This window comes from Arvicanthis niloticus, unplaced genomic scaffold (assembly GCF_011762505.2).
Source record: "Arvicanthis niloticus isolate mArvNil1 unplaced genomic scaffold, mArvNil1.pat.X pat_scaffold_923_arrow_ctg1, whole genome shotgun sequence".
Taxonomy (NCBI): Eukaryota; Metazoa; Chordata; class Mammalia; order Rodentia; family Muridae; genus Arvicanthis; species Arvicanthis niloticus.
The window spans coordinates 35,336-51,616 of record NW_023046491.1 but is presented as its reverse complement, the minus strand read 5'-3'; the positions used below and the strand labels follow the sequence as shown (position 1 = coordinate 51,616).

The following is a 16,281-nucleotide window of genomic DNA, read 5'->3' as shown; positions in this document are numbered from 1 at the left end:
CTTAAAGAATGAATAAAATCATATTGAAAATAACATTGTATAATGATATGTATGCATGGAATACCATAAGTAAACCCACTACTTAAAATTAGGGGGTTTTTAAAGTTAAAGTATGTCTAACTTTAAAATGTGCTGTGTCATAGGATTAGAGGTTTGATTCTGTGGAAAAACACTTAGCCAACATAGTTTATGTTCTGGTTCTAAATCATATTCTAGTCTTGCAAAGACAAGAACACAAAAACAAGATATTATATTTATATTTGGGAGGTCAAGCAAGAAGAAATCCACCATCAGTACAAAATATGAGAAGTTGAGATATAGTAATATGTCTGACTGTAAAAAAATAAACAGCCAGGCAGTGGTGGTGCACGCCTTTAGTCCCAGCACTTGGGAGGCAGAGGCAGGCGGATTTCTGAGTTCAAGGCCAGCCTCGTCTACAGAATAAGTTTCAGGACAGCCAGGGCTATACAGAGAAACGCTGTCTCGGAAAAAAAAAAAAAAAAACAAAAAAAAACAAAAAAAAAAAAAAAAAAGAAAGAAAGAAAGAAAGAAAATAAACCAAACAAGATAATCTAACAGTAAATGTGCTAAGTGATATTTATGAGATTCTGATGGCATTAAGAAGAGTTAAAACAGGAAAAGCCAGTTAATGAGTTATTGCAGCCATCTGCATATGTTTTCTGTGCATGAAATGTACAATTTTTACTCTTACTGGTTTGATTTTCAGTGTGAAATAATTTAAACACAAGCATATTATTTACAATAGTTAACACTTAGAGAAAATTCTAACACAACACACATACATGTGTGTATGGGTGTACATATATACAACACACATGTTGATTTCTTCTTGAAGGTAGGATCTCACATATCCCTGGCTAGGCTTAAACTCAGTATGTTGTCAAGGAAGACATTAGACTTTTTATTTTGGGGCTGGAGGAATGACTCAGCAGTTAAGAATACTGACTTCTCTTTCAGAGGCCCTAGTTTCAATTCCCAGCTCCCTCAATGGAAGCCTACACCTCTCTGTAACTCCAGTTACAGAGTATCTCACACCCCTCTCCAACTGCTGTTTTTCACTGGAGATATGTGGCTCACAGACATACATGTAGCCAAAATACACAGATAATGATTGTCTTTAAATTGCTCTATGTGCCCCCACCTCTCAACTCAGATATCACAGGCATATGCTGCTAGGTTTATGCTAGGCAAGCCCTCTGTCAACTGAGCTACATTCCCTGCCAGTGGAGAAACCCTTTTAAAATAAAAAAAAAAAACGTGACAAAACACACATTTCAAACACTTCAATTAAAGCTTTCAATTCAAGGATTTCTGGTCGATTCAGATCATAAGATGATTACAATGATTTTAGTTCCCTTTGCATTTTTAGCCCTTTCATATTTACATATTTCTTTATATGCTGGTGATTTACTCTGGGGAAGCACTAAGATAACTCTCCAACCCCAAGACAGTTTGAGAACATTTTCATAGCTCAGAAAAGGTATTCCACTGTTCTAGCTACCATTCCTCTCTGTCCCCATCCACTCTGCACACAATACTGGCCAGAGGCAACCTCTAATCCACCTTCTGCCTCTGTTGAGTTCTGTGTTGTGAATTTACAGATGAGCAAAATTCAGTTTGTCTAGGCAGGCTTCACAGCAGGTAGGCTTGGTGGCCAGCAGGCTTTGAACAGAGCCTTCACAGGCTTCTGATTGTAAGCCCTGGGTCTTAACAGACAACCATACAATACTCAGATTCCCCCTTGTTTCAATTGAAACCAGTCACTGAAGTTTAAACACTTGACATCATCCTGGACTTTTTGTAAGCCCTGAGCCTTGGCTGCAAAATATTGTTACTTTTTATCCATCTGTTCCCAATCCTCATTCTTTTAAGGTAGTAAGTAACCTGGGACCCGTAGCTCTCCCATGTACTTCAGACATTAATCTATCTTTCACCTTAAATTTACTTGGCTTTGCAGAACTGTCTTAAAGCCAAGCTTGCATTTCCTTTGAAAGCATAAGGCAATTTTTTGCCTTTGAATTGTCTTGCAGGCTGTGCATGGTGGCCCACTCATGAAACCCTGGAACATGGGAGGCAGAGGCATGAGGATCTCTGTGAGTTGGAGGCCAGCCTGCTTTATATAGTGAGTTCCTGGAAAGCCAGAAAATCTCTCTCTCTCTCTTCTCTCTCTCTCTCTCTCACTAACTCTTTCTCTCTAACTCTCTCTCTCACTATCTCTCTCTCTCTCTCTATCTCTCTCTCTCTTTCTGTATCACTCTTTCTCACTTTCTCTTGCACTCAGGCTTTCTCTCTCCTTGAGCCTCTCTCCCCATTCTCCCTTTCCCTTTCCTTTTCACTTTCGTTTTTTCTCCCTCTTGTCCCTCCCCTTTCCCCTCCTCTCTCCCACAAACAAACTGACAAATAATGTGACCTGCAGTAGACATCTTTACACCTGACAGCAAGTGAATGTTTTGCTCCATTGTCCTGTGTGGATGGAACAGGATATAAGCCACTGCTGCATCATTAGGGAACAACCTCAGATGTATATTATGTGCTCTTTTCTGTCACTTTTTTTCTAGGTCCATTATTGGATTAATCTACGAAATGATGTAACAGACAGTAGTTAAACCATTCCTTCCATACATTAAAATGTACAGATCTGGAAACTGGAAGAGGTATTGGTGGTGGGCTACTCAAATACACATACAGATGTATGTATGTAGGTAGGTAGGTAGGTAGGTAGGTAGGTAGGTAGGTAGGCAGGAAGGTAAGTGAGAGAAAAATAGACAGAAAGGCAAGGAAAATTCTGTAGTTTTAAACATAATTTGACTATGTTAAAAATTAAAAATAAAAAACCATTTATCAATGTTCATTCTGTTGGAAGACAATAAATTATATTAAATGATATGGTAGGTTCAGAACAGCTAATTGGTCATTTTAAAACTCTTAATCTTTCTTATTTTGGCTTTATTTAGCAAAAAAAAAAACTCGTTTCAGCTCTGCATTATTTACAACCATGATACCTCTTACCTATGGTGTTGTAAAGTACTGTCATCATCAGAATCATCATCTACAGCATTTGTTTGAATGTTAACTGGTTGTGCCTGCAAAAAATTAGCATCATCAGTTGTCACCATTTTAGCATCTCTGAGAATCAAATCTACAGCTTTGTACAGAGAAGAGTTACACCTTCTTCTAACCCCCTAATTGGCATTAAATGTACCTATGTACTAGAAAAACTTGACATTTCTAACATGCATTATATATTCAAGTTAATCCAAGTGTCACGTCGGTGTGAAAAAATTGCTAGGTTTACAGGTCCAAAAACATCTTATGCACATACAGTGGTTTAGTCCAACACTAGTAGATCAAGGAATTTCACTTTGATTCAAGTTCACTGCTTGCTATTTTACACCCTCACACTATAAAGACTCCTCTGACTGCTATCTCTGTTCTCTTTAATTTGTTTTCCAAAATATCAACTGGTATAGAAACAATATCCTTTAGGCACAGAGAGAAAAACTGGAGGAAATCACAAATAGACTTTCTGGTGCCATGATGGAGACTAGTGAAATATGGGTGGGACAAAAAAAATTTTGTTTTCTCTTTCTCAGAATAGGAAACAGATCTTGGGGCTGAGTCATCCTGTATATTAGAAGTCTACATTCTTGTGGCAGAAGATGAAACTCAGATCCCAGAGGGTTGGTATGAAGGAAGAGTGAATGAGGCAATCAAATCAGACAACATCCTTCAGTCTTCTCCTCTATACAACTTTCCACACTCTCTTCAATATGGAAAAGTGGTTTGTTCTGAAATTGAATCTAGGAGTAATCTACTATGGCATCACAATAGAAACATGGTCTACAGCCAAACAGAGCTCTTTATATAGGCTGCTAACACTACCCAGTCTTCAATGTTCTAGTTAGCCCTGTATCCATTCATTCCAAATCCTGGAGTTTCCATCCCCATGACTAAAATCAACCCAAATTCCTGCCATTCACATCTGGTTATCTCCATTCTTGTTTCTTTATACTTCATGTTCCACATTCAAAGCAGCCTAGGGATTTCAGTCTAGATCATACTCTGCTTAGCATAAATTCTGTATGTATTACTACAGTGAGCAAAGTTCTGCACAATCTATCACTTTCCTGTCTCCACCATCCCCTTCACTCTTTCCCTTATTTGAGTCACATAAGCAATTTTATTCCTTCAAACTCTCCAAATTGAGGTCAGTGCACTCTCTTTATAGACTGCCTTTGTTAGACTTGGGGGTACCCTATTCAAAACAGAAATCACCAGCTCACTTTCCCATGACACCTTTTATCAGTGCCTTGTCTGTTAGCTGCCTGTATGTGATTCCCTGGTACTTACTGCAGTATCTAGGACATGAAAAGTATTTCATGTCATTGAAAATACAAACTAAATAATTTTCAGTCTAACACATGAATTTTAATAACTAGCTTTTCCTTTGGCCTGTAAAAAGCCTTTACAATCAAGTACCTAAGGTTGTGAGGGAGGGAGGACATGAAAATTCACTTTATAAAACTAATATACAAGTTGTTCTTTCTTTGCTGAATACTAAATGTATGTACAGGGATGTCCAGTAGCTGGAAGAGAAAATGCTGTGCCCATCAATAAGAGAGAGATATAGAGCATACTCACTGTCTCATCCGGCGTACGTAGAACAGAAATGTTTCCCACAACATAGTACTTTTCCTCCCATAACAGCCTTGGAGCAGAAGACCAAATCTTTCTGCTATTAGGACCGAAGTTTCCAAAAAATACAAATGACTCTAAGGGTGACAGACATAATGGCAATTAAATCAGAAGCAATCCTGGCTAAGAGAGCAGGCAGACAACATCCACATCACAATGCTGTTTGTCACCTCACTGGCAGTTTTCAAGATTCTGAGCCATGGACTTCTCTTTATCTTCCTTCCCTTCCAGCTAAGATCCCCAGTTTCCCACATGGTCACCACTAATGTATGAGGCATGCATCCTGAAAAATCAAAGGTGTGATTTTTGTGCTGATGTCAATCTTTTTCTTTTGACCTATGGATTCTTGATTTAGTCTCTAAAAGAAATAGTGTTTGTTTGTGTTTGTATGTGTTTGTGTGTGTGTGTGTGTGTGTGTGTATTCATGCATCTGTCCAAGTGATTTTTAATGATATTTCACCTTTAACTTTCAAGAAAGAAAGAGGAGAAATATTTTAACATGCATTTGTGTACCTGAAGCAAAACGTATTATACCTTACCTCTGATTAACTCAGATATTTTAAGGGTCAATTTTAATTTTATATCTTGATTTCTAGGCTTGTACTTCCTTAACCCTCAAAAACTAGGTTTCATACTACACCTGACATAAATGTTATCTGTTGAAAAATTTAGGTGAAATGATTTCTTTCCCCAGGTCAGTGTATAGAGATTTAGAGTTTATATTCTATATATTGGCCCTTGATATAATGTTAGAATTCTAGACTCCAGTGAATCTAATTTGTGGTATGGTTTACAAACTACAAAATCCATCTGTAACTTATTCAAGTTATTCATGGAGCTCCCTTTAAGCTATTCAGTGCAGTAAACATTTTTTGGATTAGGTTTTTAAAATTATTTTGTTTTGTCAGAGGAGACATCCACATCCTCAACCTATATAATCATCCATGTTTCTTTATGACCTCACCTTATAAATTTCAGTATTTTTAAATATCTAATGTAGTCAGAAATTTTGAGTGTAGCAGTATCAGGTATTTCACAGTGACAGTAATACAAGAATTAGTATGCTAGCAATCAGGGAATACAGCACTCATGGACATCATGTAAGTATCATCATCTGGGTTGCTTACCATCATAAGAATCCTGTAGGTACAAGATGAATTTCATGTACTCATATGTATATCTCCCTTGGTACATGGTCCTGTAACAATATGTGTCCTGGCCACTCTGACCTACATTTCCTTTTCTTATATAACAGCAAAATTCGATTATGCTTCCCACTAAAGAGAGCAAGATACAAGTAAAGTTACGTAGTCTGATGGATTATTTCAGACAATAATAGTCTACCTTAGTCAAGACAATATTGTAAAGAACACAACTTTCTTTCCATAAATGCTGGTCCTCAGAAGAGATATCATTCTTATATCCATAAAATAGGCACTAGCTGGAACACAATACACTAGTATTTGTATAGCACTACTAAAATTCGAGAAAGGCTGCTGTAATTATGTTTTATTGTAAAGACTAAGACAGGGTGGGATGATTTCTCAATTAATTAATTTTATTGACTCTTTTAGAATTTCATATATGCATGTGATATATTTTAATCATGTTCCCATTCCCTCCAACTTAGCTCAGATCCAGTTCCACATATCGACTCAGTCCTTCCTAAATTTGTGTCCCCCAAAATACACAATTTCAATGTGTACTACCCATATCCTTCCACTAGAGCAACAGTTCTCAGCCCTTTGGGGGTAGAACAACTCTTTCATAGGAGTCACCTAAGACCATGTACATATCAGATATTTACATTACCATTCAAAACAGTAGCCAAAGTACAGTTATGAGGTAGCAATGAAAATAAATTTATGGTGGGGGGTTACCACAGCATGAGAGACTGTATTAAAAGGTCTCAGCATTAGGAAGGTTGAGAACCACTGCTAGGGGCTACATCCTTAGAGGTACCCCACTCTTCCTCCCACAGCATCCATCAGCTCTCTTGAGCACTTCCACAGCTTATGAGGGCTTGTCATCTGACAGTATTGTCCTATTGAGCTCCTCCATAAGTCTCTAGAGGAAATAATTTTTAGTGTGAGAAATGTAGTATTTGAAATTATAGGCTATTAACTTAAATAGATATATTATCAGCAACTACACTGATTTTTTTTCAAAAAATACTAAGGTGTAAGAGAGCAAGGAATTGTTCAGCTAAGTATTACTTTTCACACACAATTCAAAAATTAAATTAAAAAAGAAAACAAAACCATGTATGCATACCTTTATTTGCCAATGGAAGATTTAGAATGATCTTCTCAGATATGTCATCCTTTTGTTCATCATGAACAAGATTTAATAGGCTCGTCCCAATTATATCTTCCTAGGGAGCAGGAGAAAGAACAGATTTTGCTTTCAATACTAATACCATTAGTCTGCCCTGTGTCCTTGCCATAGGTGTTTAGTGCTGCCCATGCCATTTATACCTATAGGTGCAGTGCTTCAGTCAGTTTGCATTACCCTCTAGTGATTACTCCACATTACAATCCATTCTGTCCACAGTTTTCCTGTGAATTATCTCCCTCATGTAGTTGGATTCTTCCCTACCCATCTCATAGACCTCAGATGCTGTAATCCTCACCCTGTCTTGTTTCCCTCTTTGCTATGAGCCTGGAAAAAATTCTCAGCTCCTCACCCATAACTTTGTCTCCAGTCTTGAACCAAGCAAGTGAATCTGGATGGAAAACCCCACACAACTGTGCCACACAAACTTGCCAGTAAACTGTGCCACACAACCATGCCACAGAACCATGCCACACAACCGTGCCACACAACCAGTGACTATACAACTCTGCCAGAAAGCCTTTCCCCTGACTCTGCACTTTCTCACTCTTCAATGTGAATCCTTTCTTGTTTGCACCTTCCTCATACTTTCAAGTCCCATGCTCTCTCTACATTTTAATTTATCCTTGTTTATTTTGATGGAAAAAGTTCAACTCTTCCCCCTGTACCATAAAGGGACACTTATCTTTTCAATAAAAATATTTTCATTGGTCCATATATCAAATGGAATGCCCTGAGTCCAAGAACAACCTGAGGCTACATAAGGAGTTTTGGGGCGGGCTGAACTATAGAATGCTACCTTATCTTGCCAAGAAAGAAAGGAAAAAAGAATGAAAAAAAAGAAAGAAAGCCATAGTGAAACCCAATTATTTTGTGTGTTAATTTTTTAAAGGAGTTTGACAAAAGTTAAAAATTAAAAATTCAACAAATTTGATGTGAAATATAAAGAACCAAGGGGTGTTACCTATTCTTCCATTGCAAGAGAGGTGGCATCATTACTATAGAATCATTGGGTTGGAGACTAGCTCAGTAGGTGTATGCTCACCTGATAGCGACAAGGCCTTTCTTTAAATCAGGAGTGAAAGCACAAGCACTCAGTCATTACAAAAGAAGTCAGGCATTAACCCTGCTCAGTGCCATTTTCTGAGACTCTTAACAAAAAGCATGTTTTATTTTTCTGACAGACATTTCATCTTAGACACACATGAGAGGATTGGATAGGGTGAGGGAAGAGTAAGAACTTTTGCCGGAATCCCAGCATGTTTTTATTGACTAAACACTGAAACTAGTAGAAAAGATGATGTCACAGAGTCATAGCTGAACACCAATGACTTATATGAACATAAAATGAAATAACTTATGAACAACAATCCAGAATGACCAATTTCCCCAAAAGCTGCACGTACTTACTGGAAGATAGCCAAGAAGAGGTGTCACATTCTGAGATACAAAAACAACTTTTCCTTCTATGTTCAGTACAATTGAAATATTTTCAAATGACTAATAAAGACAGAATAATAACATAATTAAATAGTGGAACAATAATAAAATGATAGCTTTGTTTCTGAGTGTATAAATTATTAGAATAGAACACAGAAAATGTATTGCATTTCTTACATATCTATAAAGTAGGCACATCCTTAATTAAAATTCTATTATTCTGCCTCCTACACAGAATCTACTTCACCTTAAGCATGAGATATTTATCAATGATGTACCACTTGGACAAACATACTTCAGTGTACCCAAAATCAATAACTAAACTTTCCATCTCACACTAGAAATATTCATTTCTTAGTGTAGATGGTCACACTTTAAATATGTTAAGTATTTGAATGCTAAACGTTTTTAAAGACACATTCATTTATACTTAGCCTAGTGTTCAACTTAAAAATATAGTTAGTGCTATCAATTTTCTAATGTATAATGGTGTGAAGTCAGGTTTCCCAGAAGGTGACATTTAGAGCATGTGAAATACCAAAATGTTGTCCAGAAAAAGGAGATGTGGATACCTGTGTGCCTGCCTCAGTATCACCTCTAAGAAGAGGACAAATAAAGCGGGGCTCTCCTAGGAATTACTGCTAATCCAATGTACTCATTCATTTAAATTTAGAGTTGTGATCCAGATACTGATTGTGTGATCCTCAATTTCAATATTTATTTTAAAGCAGTACTTCCTTAACCTATTCTGCAATAAAATGATTATTTTAAGAAACAAGCTCATAGAATTCATACAAGTAGATAGTTGCAAGTAACAGTACCTCATTGTAAACACAAAATGGCAATAAGTCCTCAGAAAGAAGCAATATTGGTGATAAATCTCTGATAAAGTGAATTGTACAATAAAAAAGCACAAACATTTTAAAATATTTTTATTTTGTGTGTGTGAGTGGATTTCCCTGCATATGTGTCTGTGTACCATGTGTGTACCTGGTACCCATACAGGCCAGAAGAAGGCATCACATCCTCTGTAGCTGGAACTACAGACCATTGTGTGATTCAGTGTGAGTGCAGAGAATTAAACCTACCTCCTCTGCAAGAGCAGCCAGTACTCCTATGTGATCATGAATATCTTCATACCATAATCATTAGTGAAACAAAAAATTAGTTTCAAATATTCTCTTATTACCTGTTGTGTTTTGGAACTGGTTTGAGTTTATCCTCACTCAAACGTTCATGCAAGAGAAGATATTTGTAGCACATAAATAGCAACTGACCACCTCCTAGAATCATTGTGTTAATCAAAAATTGTATGCTACTTTTGCTGAGTATTGAATTAAGGATTACCCACATGCTAGACAAGTGCTATTATTGAGCTAACATCCCCCAGCTCAATTGAAAAACAAAAATGTCAACTTTTTTTCATGAGTCAAAATATGAAAACAATGTGTCCCTGTTTCCACAGGCACTAAAATTATTTTTTTCCCATTTTTGTGCTTAAAAACAGCTGTGATCATACTTGCAACATATTTGTGCCATAAAAAATCTTCTCTAAGAAAAGGTTTTCCAGGGAAGTTACTAACACCAGACAAAAGCTAAAAGGTTGTAGAAGAGTGACTCTCACAGTTTCACAGCACACGGCCTGCACTTTTGTCTACAACCATCTCTGCAGTTGATAGTCAGCTTCTGGAATAGTTTAAATGTGCATTTGGTTTCATAAAAGTATTGACAGATTTCAAATGAGATATTCTGAAGCCTCTTCACAACACAGATTTCAACAGATGATACCTACCTACCTACCTTGTGTTTTTAAATAAAAGTGCTTGAAAGGATAAAAGATGCCTGCACATGGTTTACGTTTCCATCTAAGAGTGTGTATTGTTATAATATTTGCTCTGTTATTGTTTGAAAACTTGTTCTTTCCAGCTGTGCTTTGAAACGTGATGTAGTGCATCTTGCATTCTAGGTGATCGACATGTAAATGTAAACAACAAATTAAAAGACCCTTACCTGAAGAACCGTCTTATGGTATTCTTCATAGGTATTAAAAACAGGAACTGTGTTTTGTTCATAATTTGTTTGTACATTGAACATTCCTTTGCATAAAAGAAATGGCAGGTGTTAAATTAAGATAACTATTGATATTAGAATTCTCAGCTTATAATTTAGAGAAATACTTTGTTAGTTTGGTAGGGGGTGCTTATGTGTTCCATTACTCATGTGTAGAGATTCAAAAACAACTTTGGGGGGTTGAATCTCTCCTTCCATCTTTATGTGAGCTCTGTGAAAGTGATGAAACAAGGTGTGTGTAGAACTCGTGAAGTAGGGTGCTAGCAGCTATAGGCATTTTGAAGAGGGTTGAAGAAGAAATGCATTGTAAGGGAGTGGGCACAGCCTAAAAAATATATTTGGAAAGTTTAGCCACAAAGAGTGCATAGAATCAGGGAAATGGACCTAAGTCAAACCTCTTTGAGAAGACAGAGAGGCAATAGCAGGCTGTTCTCTGGGTCTCTTTCTAGATGATCCATATCCAAGTCTATTCATCAGTTTCTGAAGTCTCTTCAGCAAATTGCAAAGATCTTCATGGGTTATCCTCTGGCATGGATTAGAGGCACCACTAATTTACAGAGAAGTAAACATGAGCTTTATGTATGGTAAAGCTGAGGCTAATTACTGATATAGTGCCCCAAAAGAGGACTAAGACGACAGAAAGACAGATCTTTTTCATTCATATAACATCCAAGTTCTTCATTATACACTATAACTTCTGTGGCAGAATATGTCAGAAAATGGCCTTAATCCCAGTACTCCGGTGAGATGGCAGAAGGATTGTGGATTTGATGCAAGTCTTGGGCTAAATATCATGAGCTAGTTTCCAAAATAAATGATAAATGAACAAGCAAACAAATAAGATCTATTTCTATTAAAACAATAACATGAAAGTCAATGTTGCCACCCTTTGGCTGTGAGGCTGTTAAAAGTAAAAACCAATCCATTTCCATGTCTTCCCAGTACAGCCTAATACAATGTCTGGCACTGTTGTTTAGCAATCACTTAAGTTAAACCTGAATTAGCTTGAGTGAAATGGCAAGACTTAGCTTCCCTTCTGTTCTCACCTGCTTTAACAGTAATTCTTACCAGGTCTTACAATGAAACTGGGGGAAGAGAAAACCCACAGAAGAGACCAAAATACCCTCAACTTCCCTGACAAAGTTTGTCTACATCTGAAATAACAACAGAGGTCAGAACACAAAGCTTTGCCAATTGTATTACAAATTCTTACCTCCTCATTTTTTGTGTATTCCTCTCCATTTTTTTCAGTCGGTTAGAGGTGGATTCTAAAACCAAATAAGACCATTCTTTTACTAAGTAAACATCTTTCTACAATCTATAGCATCTCCTTGCTGTAGCTGTCTTATGTCTATCTTGCTCTATGCCTGATAATCATCTATGTCTTTGTTTGCATGTATCCTGTTGTTATCTTGAGTCTATCTCCCATCAAAGGATCTCCTACACTGCAGCTATTCTGAGTCTATCTTCCATTTATGGATCATCTATACCCCAGCTATCATGTGCCCTTGTTCCATCTATGAATCATCTATGTTCTAGATAGCCTGTGTCTCTCCCTATCATATTCCCTCTAACTATCATGTGTTTAATTTTCATCTGTCAATTATCAAATAGTTCTCCTGTGTCTACATTATCTCTATTATCTTCCACCAATCAGTCATCTATCTTTCTACACACCTCTGTATATCATCAATATGTCTATGGCCTATCCTCCGAACAATCTGCTATATGCCTTCTACCCAACTATCATCTATTCCCTAGAAATCCTAACTATGCTGTTTCTATCTTTCAAATTATCTACATTCCAGCTATCCTGTGTCTATCCACGTGGTAGGTCTCCTGTCTACTATCTATCCTTTGTCTTCTCACTGTGATGCATCTACCATCTATTCTATAGCTATCTTGTCTTTATTATACTACCTATCAGCTATCATGTAGCTATTCTGAGTCTCTAGGCTATACCTAGATACCTTTGACTAACAGAAATATGTCTATCTATCTATCTATCTATCTATCTATCTATCTATCTATCTATCTATCATCTATCTATCAATCATCAATCATCTAGCTTTCCTGTGCATGTCTTCTATCAACTACTCTCTGGATATATTTTGCCTATCTTCCATCTATCTATATTCTATCCTCTAGCTATCCGATATCTCTATTCCATCAATGCACCACTTATCATCTAGTTACCCTGAATCTCTGATCTCTCTATTCTTTATCTTCTAGATATCTTGTATCCATAGATCTACCAACTATCCTCTAGCAACCTTAGGTCTATATTTTACCCATGTGCCATCTATCTTCTAGCTGCCCTGCTTATCTCCTATCTATCATCAATCTTCCAAATTTTCTGTGTGTATGTTTCAGCTATGTATCATCTATCATCTATCATCTACCTATCCTGTGCCTGTATTCCATCACCTATATGTCATCTATCCTCTCCCTATCCTGTATGTCTATACCATTAATATATCACCTATCATCTAGTTACCCTGACTCTGTAAACCATCAACTATACTCTGGCTATTCTGTGCCTGGATTCCATCCTTATATCCAATATCTTTCTTCCAACTACAGTGTGACTCTATGCCATCCATAGTTCATGTATCTGCTAGCTAGCCTGCATATCTATCTATCTATCTATCTATCTATCTATCTATCTATCTATCTACAATTCAATAGTCTCCTGTATATGACTTCCAACTATCATCAATCCTCTAGCTCTCCCGTGCCTTCCTTCCATCTATGGTTCATTTATCCTCTAGCTATCCTGTGTTTGTGTTCTATCTATCATCTATCCTCTAGCTATCCTGTGTCTGTCTTTCATGTATCATCTGTCTCCTAACAACCTTGTGTCTGTTTGCCATGTATCTACCATCTATCCTCTAGCTGTCCTGTGTCTGTTTACAATCTATGTATCATTTATCCTCTGGCCACCTTTTTCACTCTTTCATCTATCCTTAACATCTAGTTCCTCTGTGTCTCTGTTTCATATAATTATCCTCTTTCCTTTACATATTCTTTGTTTATCTCCTATTTATCTATCATGTATCCTCTAGAAGCTAGAGTGTAGCTATTTTGTCTGTCTTCTATCTATCTATTATCTACTTCTTGTTATCCTATGTCTATCTTCTATCTGTCTATTCTCTGTCTTTAACCTGTGTCTATGTCCCATCTGTATGTTGCCTACAGTGTCTCTATCTCCATCTATTTAGCATCTATCCTCTAGATCTTCTACATACATCATCCTTTTCTCTCTCTTCTACACTTTATACATTCTGTGTCTATAATCAGATCACTTTTTCTTTATCCCATATCTCTCCTCTATCATATATTAGCTAATGTTCATCTTTCTTCTTCTCGGATACTCTTCAATTCTTCAATTTATTATCTACTATCTAATCCTTTATATTCTATATTCTATAATTTATTATCTGTTGTTTATAATCTATCATCATTTTAAATTAATGATCTATAACTTATCACTTATTATTAACCATCTTTTATGTAGTTGTTGTACTGTATGACCCTCATGATAAAACTGGTCAGTATTTAAAAATACAGCCAGTCTGTTTTGTTTTGTTTTTCAATCGAAGGTACCAGAAATTGTGAACTTTGCTATAAATAGTATTCCTCAAGAAAAGAAAAGCTATTTCCTAAAGACCAAGTTAGACAATTAAGCCTGGATAACTCAGACAGTTAACTATACAGCTTTATATTAACTATTAACTGATACAACTGAAATATGAAATTATCACATTCACAGTTTACTGTTGGTGAGTTCACCATCCCTATTTCAATGATTGGGACAAGATTAAACAAGAAATATCTAAGGATTTTGCCCTTAAAACACAGCTCCATCTTAGTCAACCTTACCTCTCCACTCACTTGAAGTCAAGTAGTCTCATGTTTACTGTATCCTGGCAACTATAGAACATACTCTGCTTATGAGATTGGTTGAGAATATAAGACTCACTGATTATGATTGGTCCTAAAAGGCAAGGCTGTGATTGGTCAGAAAAAAATTTAAATGGCTGTAGTGGCTGTTAAGAGCCAGGCTGTGATTGACCTAAATTACAAAGTTAATGTTACTATGATTGGTCTTAAGACTCACCATTGTGATTAGTCTAAACATAATCCTTAGTGAATGTGATTGGTGGTTAGTGGCATGGTTGTGATTGGCCTAAAATATAAGCCTCGAAGACTGTGACTGGTTCTACAAGGCATAGCATTTGGGCTCAAGGTGTCTGTAAGAAGACATTCACCAGTTGCTGCCTTTTGTTTCCTGGTATGTATCACCAGTCCCAATAAAAGATTTCTCTTAAGAATACTTGTAAATATATCTATATCTTTATATATTTTTACTTCTATTTTATGTAAATGTTTGGCCCAAATATATATATATATATATATATATATATATATATATATATATATATATATATATATATGTGTGTGTGTGTGTGTGTGTGTGTGTGTGTGTGTGTGTGTGTCTGTGTGTGTGTGTATACCATGTGCATGTATGAAACCTACAGAGGTCAGAAAACTATGTTGGATTTTCTGCAATTTGAATTACAAATAGTTGTAAGCCATGAAATAAGTTCTGGGAACCAAACCTAGGTCATATACTGCAGCAAGACGCATTCCTAACAGGAAATCCATTTCTTCATCCCCCTCAAGGGAAATTTTCTTGCCTTCTATTTATAATCTAATCTATGATGGTAACTCAGGAATAAACAATCACATGAAAGAGAGATATAGAACAGGCAGCAAAGCAGCAATGGCAGCTTAGGTGTCAGCAGACTGAACTATGAAAGCAGCAAGGTAGCTGTTCACACAGCTACAGCTACAGAAACAATAGCTGAACAGTTTAAGAGTGCCTATGGGAGAAAGAAAGGCAGAAGAACAACAACAAAAGCAGGAATAGACCTGAGGAGGAAGAAGTGTTCCCAGTTGCCAGCTAAGAGCTCTAATGCTAGTTTGTGTTCATAGCTAAGAAATCCCCTACCTTCTATGTATATACAAGACCTAGAAAACTGGCTGCTTCCAAAGGCTGAGATATTTCAATTTCCTAGCCTTAGACCTGCATGTTTAAGCACAGCAGAAGACTGAAGATGCTCACATTGCCCCAAGCTTTGGGGGCTAAATTGTCTGGGCTCATATTGCTGCTCAAGTCTTCAGATCAGGGTTCAGCAAGAGAGTGAGGGCAGATGCTAAGAATGCAGACCAGACAGAGTATGATACAGTCCAGTTTATTCTCAAGCCTCACTTCTTCTTTCTTTCCAAGTTTCTTGTTCCTAGTCCAAGTCCCAAGTTTCAAGTTCCTAGTCCCTAATGCCTCCAAGTTCCAAGTTTCCACTCCCCTCTTCTGTCTGCCTCTCACCTTTTATAAGTCTCACTTGTTAAGTCACACCTTTAAGTCAAACACACCCAAGGGAAAATACTGAGTATATATAACAAGATGTTTTCAGAGTGTGCTCAGCTGTTGTAGGCTGTTGAAACAAGTGTCTTGTCAGGGCATGTGGCTCAAGATGGCTGCAAGGATGATAGCTGCCTTTCTGTCAGCTCACCACAGGTCCACTTTTTTAAATTGTTTTTCAAAAGGTAAGGCTAGGAAAAATTAGGGACACCGTGCCTACCTTAGGCCAGAACAAAGGACCCAAGCCTCCTTTTCCCATCTTTGGATATTCAACAGCCATTGATTGAGCTCCTGTC

General features: G+C 37.0%; 1 long non-coding RNA gene across 1 annotated transcript; it reads right to left on the bottom strand.

Moving 5' to 3' along the window:
• Positions 1-3,029: 3,029 nt before the first annotated feature.
• Positions 3,030-5,926, bottom strand: LOC143433839 (uncharacterized). Its single transcript, XR_013070436.1, has 3 exons — positions 5,844-5,926; positions 4,663-4,793; positions 3,030-3,104 (listed from the first exon to the last, which is right to left on the bottom strand). It is a non-coding gene; the product is annotated as an uncharacterized LOC143433839 (long non-coding RNA).
• Between the last annotated feature and the right edge of the window lie 10,355 nt (positions 5,927-16,281).